This window comes from Nycticebus coucang, chromosome 22 (genome assembly GCF_027406575.1).
Source record: "Nycticebus coucang isolate mNycCou1 chromosome 22, mNycCou1.pri, whole genome shotgun sequence".
NCBI lineage: Eukaryota > Metazoa > Chordata > Mammalia > Primates > Lorisidae > Nycticebus > Nycticebus coucang.
Window position 1 is genome coordinate 885,394 of NC_069801.1, and position 8,013 is coordinate 893,406.

The 8,013-nt window shown below is 47.9% G+C and overlaps 1 protein-coding gene across 1 annotated transcript in view; it reads right to left on the minus strand.

Annotated features, from left to right (window-relative positions):
* CFAP74 (cilia and flagella associated protein 74) overlaps positions 1-6,664 on the minus strand; it is a 69,789-nt gene extending 63,125 nt beyond the window's left edge. The window contains exon 1 of the mRNA XM_053577137.1: positions 6,388-6,664. The gene's annotated coding sequence lies outside the window, so the exon portion shown is untranslated. The remainder of the gene's footprint in view (positions 1-6,387) is intronic.
* Between the last annotated feature and the right edge of the window lie 1,349 nt (positions 6,665-8,013).

An 8,013-nucleotide genomic window follows, 5' to 3' on the forward strand; every position in this document is an offset into this window, starting at 1 on the left:
GGAGATGCTTTATTAGGATTGAGTCTTGCTGGAGTTCTGAAACTGTCTACTATCTGAAGTTCTGTATTTCTTGCAATGCTTGGGAAATTATCCTCCAAAATCTCTTGGAGTAGAGCGTCTATACCTTTAGGACCTTCCTCTTCTCCTTCAGGAATTCCTATAAGATGACCAATGTTTTGGTAATGTGCTTAGCCAGTGTGCCAGCCATCACACCAAAAATAATCAAAGTGAGATGGACAAGATTGTACTTTAATTTTCTCAAAATCCTTGAAGAAATTGACAACACAGGAAATTATCAGATTAATTTATCAAGTAAAGGCAAAAAATTGGCTTAAAAAAGGGCAAGAATATAAATCAATTAAATAACCAAGCCAAATGGATTAGAAAAGCATTAACAAAAGTTCTAAATCTCTGCTATTTAAATGATACACCTAAAATAAGCAGACAAAACCACTGCATTTTAGAAGTCAAGACAGAGATGTGCTGTGAAGACTATACAACTATAAAAGAAACAGCCCAAATACAGCAAAAAGCAGTCACAGAGGCAGAGAGAGCCAGGTCATAATTAAATGCTTAATTTACCAGGAAGATATCCCAGTTCTAGATTCATACCCATTCAATAACAGATGAAGCAAAATGAACCAAATAAGGAGAAAGACTCAAAAGAATAAGCTCCAGTGGGGACCTGAGCACCTCTCACAACTGTTCCACCCAGACTCAAGGGATATAGATCTGGAAACATTAACAAACTTTACCTGTCAGATATGCTCAGAACATAAGCAGCAACAACAGAATTTTAAATGCTCCTTAAAAGCATACCTGGTATATTTATAAAAACTATTTACTAGGCCAAAGCACCTCTCGATACATTTCAAAGGATTGAAATTATACAAAACTTGTTCTCTGACCCAAGAGTAACTGTCCCAAATCAAAAACAAATATAGAACTATAAAGTCACTGCCTTTTTGGGCTCTGCACCTGTAGCTCAGTGGGTAGGGCGCTGGTCACATACATCGAGGCTGGCGGGTTCAAACCCAGCCTGGGCCTGCTAAACAACAATGACAACTGCAACAAAAAAATAGCCGGGTGTTGTGGTAGGTGCCTGTAGTCCCAGCTACTTGGGAGGTTGAGGCAATTAAATCGCTTAAGCCCAAGAATTTGAGGTTGCTGTGAGCTGTAATGCCACAGCCCTCTACTGAGGGCATCACAGTGAGACTCTGTCTCAAAAAAAAAAAAAAAGGCCAGGTGTGGTGGCTCACGCCTGTAATCCTAGCACTCTGGGAGGTTGAGGCGGTGGATTACTGAGCCTGGAGCCAGAGCAACACCCTGTCTCTACTAAAAATAGAAAAACTGAGGTAAGAGGATCACTTGAGCCCAAGTTGGAGGTTGCTGTGAGCTATGACACCACGGCACTCCACCCAGGGCAACAGCTTGAGACTCTGCCTCAAAAAAAAAAAAAAAAAAAAAAGACCACATTATTGACAACTTTATGCCAATTGGTTTGAAAATTTAAACAATGGGAAAATTATTAGAAAAATATCACTAATCAAAATCGTTTCAAGAAAAAAAGTTCCAGAACTTCGACAATGTCATAAACATGAAAGAAATTAAAGCCAGTAGACAAGTACATTCCCACAAAGAAAGCCCTGGCCCAGAAGGCTTCCCTGTTAAGTTCTACACGGGACAAGAAGCTACAGTTTCACACGAGCTCTCCCAGGGTCCACTCCCTGGCTGATTTCATGGGGCTCCCTTAACTTTTGAGACCAAAGCCTGACAAGTGAGAGTAGAGACATGAAAACCAAGGCTGAGCTCACTCGTTAACACAGACACAAAAATCCAAACTAGAGTCTTACCACCCCAAGCTCAGCAATACATAAACAGGACAATGTATCATGACCAATATGTTTATTTAACATTAGAAGTCAATTCACCACATTAACAGATCAGAACAGGAAAATTATATCATTAATAAACGTAGGTAAAATTCAACATCTCACTTACATTTTTAAAAAACCTAAGCAAACTTGTAGTAGAGATGTCTTTTTTAAAATAATAGGAGATATATAACAAAAACAACCTTCAGCAAATATTCTTAATCATAAACATTAAAAGCATTACTTTAAGGTTGAGAATAAAACAAGGATGCTTGCTAAACATGCCTCAATATGCACTAGGTCCTCAACTGGAGCAATCAGATGCAAAAGTAGTAAAAGGCATAAGAAATGGAAGGAAAAACAGTCATTATTTTCAGATGATTATGTAGGTAGAAAATCTGAACAATCATGCAATTATTAAAAGTATTAAAATAACTTAGTAATGTTGCTAGATACAACTTCAGTAATAAAGTACATTCCTATTTATCAAAACAAATAATGAAAAAATATTTGGAAAAGCTATCATTTACAATTACACCAAAAAACATGGAATGTTCTGGAATAAATACAACAAAAGATGCATGGGGCCTCTACAGAGAAAACGAGGAAACCCCACTGGACAACATTAAAGGAGACATATAAGTAAGCAGAACAAATGACCCAGTTCCTTCAACAAATAAATGTCATGGGGTGGGGAGAAGGCAGAGGATGTTTTAAAAAGGGCCTTAGGATACAGGCAATGTGGGCATTTGCTTGGATCCTGATTTGAACAAACAATTGTGAGACATTCTGAGATAATTTCTGAAAATGAGCACATACTAGTATTAGATTTTGAAAAATTAATTGTTAATTGGGGTTGATAATTTTTGTGATTATTCTAAAAATAGGTTTTTATCTGAGTATAAAGTTTTACAGGTGAACAGTATTATACCTTTTTTTTTTTTTTTAGGCAGAGTCTCACTCTGTCCCCAGGCTAGGGTGCAGTACTGTCATAGCTCACAGCAACCTCAGACTCCTGGGCTCAAGCAATCCTCCTGCCTCAGCCTCCCAAGTGGCTGGGACTACAGGAACCTGCCACCATGCCCGCCTAGTTTTGGATTTTTAAAAAAATACATCAGGCCAAACTACAAGTGGGAGGGGTACATGAGATGGGAACGATAGGGCAGACAGCAGTGGGCTTCTGGGGCTTCTATTATCATTCTCCCACTTTTGTGGCTCTGAAATTTTGCATAATTAAAGTTTTTTTGAGACAGAGTCTTACTTTGTCACCCTTGGTAGAGTGCTGTGGAGACACAGTTCGGAGCAACCTCAAATTCTTGGGTTCAAGTGATTGATTCTCTTGCCTCAGCCTCTCCAGTAGCTGGAAGGACAGGCATCTACCACATCACCCAGCTATTTGTAGAAACCGGTTCTTGCTCTTGCTCAGGCTGGTCTTGTGAGCTCAAGTAATCCACACGTCTTGGCCTCCCAGAGTGCTAGGATTACAAGTGTGAGCCACTGCACCCAGCCTAACTTTTTTTTTGTTTGTTTGTTTAAGGAAGAAAGTGGATATAAATAAATAGAGGCACATTCTGGTACTAGAGACTCGATATTGTCAAGATGCCAGTTTCCCCTGACGTTATACATCTACACAACAAAAACACTTGTGCCCACTGATATTTTGAAATAAAATTACCTTTGAAATGCCAATTCTTTCCAAATTGCTCTATAGAGTCACTAAACCAAAACCTCCATCTAAATCCCAATGAGAGTATGTGTCTGTATATGCAAGAGAAAGAGAATGAGAAACGTGTCTGGGGAACTTTAAAATTTACTTGGAAGAACAGAAAGTCAAGAATAGTCTTGAAGGGGGAAGGGCAACCCAGTAGCCGTCAAGATTTAATCTAAAGCTATAAGATTAAGACAGTACCGTGTTTCGGCAGGGACAGTCAGACCAATGGAACAGACCAGAGAGGCCAGAAACAGGTGCCCCGAGGTGGTATAAAAGCAGATTGCCAGCAGTGGTCAGGGAAGGGACATCCCCACCAGCATGCTGAGAGATTGGGCACCCACCCACAAATGAGCTCCATGTGGTTAAAGGCTCACACACGTGAAGGCAGCTCTACCACAATGGTGGGGATGGAGCTCCATGTCCTCAGGGTTTCTTACACAAGACACTAAAAATGCTAGCCATAGAGATAAAGCTGAGAGGGTCACCGGCATTTAAGTTGCTTTCCTCAGGTACTGTTTTGAGGAAAGCTACAGAAAAGCTACAAAGTAGGAGACCATCACAACATACAACCCAAATGATGAACCATCACCACCACGTAGGGAGAATCCATAAATCAGTAAAAAAGACAGTCCAGCAGCAAATTAGGCAAAAGACTTCTTCACCAGACCCTTCACCAAAGGGACATGCCATGAACCCTAACACATTCACAGGTTCAGAGGACTAGGGCATAGCTGTCTGGGGGGACATAGCTGTCTGGGCGAACATCATTCTGCTACTGCACCCTCTGCCTGGACAGCTCCTCTACTAGGAGCACACCCTACGGGAGCTCTGATGTGGGCTGGTTTCCCAGGGTTGCTATGAACAGTACAACCTGGGAGGCTCAGACAACACACACCTGCTCTCTCTCAGTTCTGGAGGCCAGAGTCTAAAATTAAGATGCTACTAGCACCCTGCTTCCCATGAAGGTGCCAGAAAGGATCTGCTGCAGGCACATCTTCTGGCTTTTGGTAGTTCTCTGGCTTGTGGCAGCAGAATTCCCATCATCATATGACCTCCTTTCTGTGAGTCTATGTCCAAATTTCTCCCTTTTGTAAAGACATAATCACATTGAATGGGGTCCTTCCTGTTCCGGCATGACCTCATCAACTGTATTTCCAAATTAGGTCATATTCTCAGATACTAAGTGTTAGAACTTCAATATGGCAATTTTTGGAGGGACACAACTCAACTCCAAACACAGGTGTGTAGCAGGAGCCGTAGTGAACCCTCACAGAGCAGCAGCTCTTACAGCAGCCAGAACTGGGAAGCAGCCCCCATGGCTGTCAGCAGCAGGATGCGTTGTGTAATGTGCCCACTGCAGGGCTTGTTGGCAACCAAGATGAATGAGCCACAACATGCACAAGTGGGTTTGCCTCTCAAGTGTGGAGAGAAGCAGACAGACGCACATGTGCTGCTCTTTCTCCGCCTCTTTCCACTTTCAAAGTAGGTCCCCAGGCTGGAGCCACAGCAGGTGAAACAGTTGTGTGGGACCTGGTCAGGGGGGTGTCAGAGACGACCAGATGAGGAAGATGTCTGGGGGGCTGAGTCCAGAGCTGGATGTCAGAGCCTGAGAAGGAAGAGGGCAGCCTTCATGGGTGCTCCAGTAAGGGCGTCAGACTCTGCTCAGAGTGAGGTCGGTGTGCACTGTGAGGGCCATCTAGGACAAGACTGGGAGGAGTACCACACTGATACAGCTTCAAAGTACCTTCCAACAAAATGCTTAATTGCAAAGGCAAAAGTAACTTCCCAGGGGAGATGCCGGCAGATACCACCCTAATCAAGTGATCCAAGTGAGCAACATTGGTCATGTGACAGATGGGCCACCGTGAGCCACCCCACAGGATGGGATGAGCAGAGGGACGCTTCTGGGACTTTCCCGCCCAGATGCATACCGGGATCTAACCAGGAGGAAACTCTAGACAGAACTGAAAGCAGAGACTTTGTACAAAGCAAGTGGCCTCAGCCAGGGAAGCCAAGGGAAAGATCAGGAATGTTCTGGACTGAAGGAGATTAAAGAGAAGATCTGAGCACTCAGTGTGGGTACGATTCCACACTGCATCCCTTCACAGTGGGGCCTCAGGATCCACTCCCAAAGCAAACCTGGCAGGGCTGAGGTCACACGCAGTGATGCGTGACGCAGCCTGTTACTCTCCTGACAGGTCAGGGTGCGACCACACTGTGGACTGTCCTTCCTCACAGTAAAACACACTACAACACAGTGACAGTGTTGTGTAGACAACTTACTCTCCCACGCACTTGTGTGTGCTGAGCTTGCAACTTTGAGACTGCTTCAAAACACTTAAAAAACGACATGTACAGTATTATTCCATCCGAAGTTTTAAAATAGGTGAAAATTAACCGTAGTATTTGGGGATTCACTCATAAGCAGCAGAACTAAAGAAAAACCTCTTGGTCAAGAAGGTGGGGTCTTCAAGTGTGAAGTGGGTGCCCTGGGGTGGCGGTGGGGTTCTCTTCCTTGACCTGGGTAGTGGCTACCGAGGTCTGCTTTGCAACCACTCCTTGAATCGCACCTGCGAATGTGCCGCGTCTGCAGGGAACGCCTGTCAGCGAGCTCTTCCCAAGCTTGGTGTTGGGCAGGCACCTAGCTTAGTACCAGACGTTCAAGACGTTTTGCTAAATAAATAAATTTATGCAGATAAAAAGAGGAAAACAAATAGATGCCTATCCACGTCAAAAACTGGTTACACACATTAAAGCCAAACTGGAACGACTGTGGGGTTCTGAGTCACGCGCTTTTCTCACCTGCGCGGACACTCGGGCCAGACTCGGTGCCCGGCCGCGGAGTCGGGAGCCCCGGGCCGAGGCTGCGCCCGCGCGGGTCCTACAAAGAGCGGGGCTGCGGGGGCGGGGACCGCGTCGGCGAAGTCACAGCCCGCGGGACTCCCGGGAGGAGCGCGACTCTGGGTCTGGACCCGGCGGAGGCTGAGCTCTGACCTCGGCCCCTCGGCGGCGGCGGTTGAGCCTTGACGTCGCCCCTCGGCCCTTCGGCCCTTCGGCAGCGGCGGCTGTGCCAGACCTCGGTCCCTCGGCGGCAGCGGCTGCGTGCTTTGGCGTCCGCAGCTCCTTGGCAACGGAAGGTGCCATCGGGAGGGAGGTGTCGCGCTCCCCCGTGTGGCGATGGTTCGGTCCGAGGGCACCGCCCGGCGCAGGCGCAGTGTGGGAGGCCGGCGGGCGCGGGCCTTCCTGGTTAAGAGGTCGCGGGCTCCCGGGCCCTGCAGACCGCCCAGGGCTCAGGGTGGGGCGTCGCGGGGGCCAGCGACCAGGCCTGTCCCAGGGCAGAAGCCCCGGAGTGACCGCCGTGCGGTGCCCGCGGGACTGCCTCAGGGGCGCGAGGCTCTGGACCGAGCGGATTTGAGTGTATATTAATTGCCAAGTTACAAACACAGGAGTATTCCCGTAGAAGTCGGGATTTCCCACTTTGTCAAAAATAGAAGGTTGGCACAGTACGCCAGGCAGGGCTGGGTCTGGATCCCGACAGCCCGGTCTCCCCAACCCCCCTGCTACCCGTCTGTCCTGGGGGCGGGGGCGGTGGACTTACAGGGGTGCAGGACAGGGCGGCCCCTTGCACCAGCCGGTCCCCTGCGCCCCAGCTGGCCGACGTGCCCCCGCCGTGGAGCCTGCTCGGGGCCCTGGTGCCAGAGAGCCTGAGTAACCTTCAGGACGCCCGTGGCCAGAGCCAGGAAGCCCCGCCGGCAGCGTGGCACCCGCGGGAGCCTTGCAGGCCACCGCGGATCCCCGCCGGCTCCGCGCCTTCCCCGGAACTCTGGGCTGCAGGGAGAGAGCTTGGTCGCTTTAGCAATCCTGACAGTTAAACGCCACTTCTCTCCCCCTGCTCCACCCAAACTAGGGGATCTCTTTCTTTTCAGCCTTGCTTCTCTGGACCTTTCCGTATTAAAGATTCTTTTTTCTACTAAAGGTAAGGGCAGTAAGAGACTGGAAGCGGCCTTGTGCCCTGATGGGGACAAAAGGACGCGATGGGGGCAGCCTGAGGAAAGCACGAGGACTTTCTGCGCCCTGCTGGGAGCGACCACCGGATGGTTAAGTAAGAAGAGCGGGATGAGAGCGGCGCGTGAAGTGCTTTATCTCAGAAGGGGCAGAGGGCGTACCTGCAAATTTTTTTCCATTAAAAAGTAACATAAAAATGGTTATCACCCAGGGGCAGGAGGGACTAGAAATAGAAACTAGAGGGCGGCGCCTGTGGCTCAGTCGGTAAGGCGCCGGCCCCATGTACCGAGGGTGGCAGGTTCAAACCCGGTCCCGGCTGAACTGCAACCAAATAGCCCAGGTGTTGTGGCGGGCGCCTGTAGTCCCAGCTACTCGGGAGGCTGAGGCAAGAGAATCGCTTAAGCCCAGGCGTTGGAGGTTGCT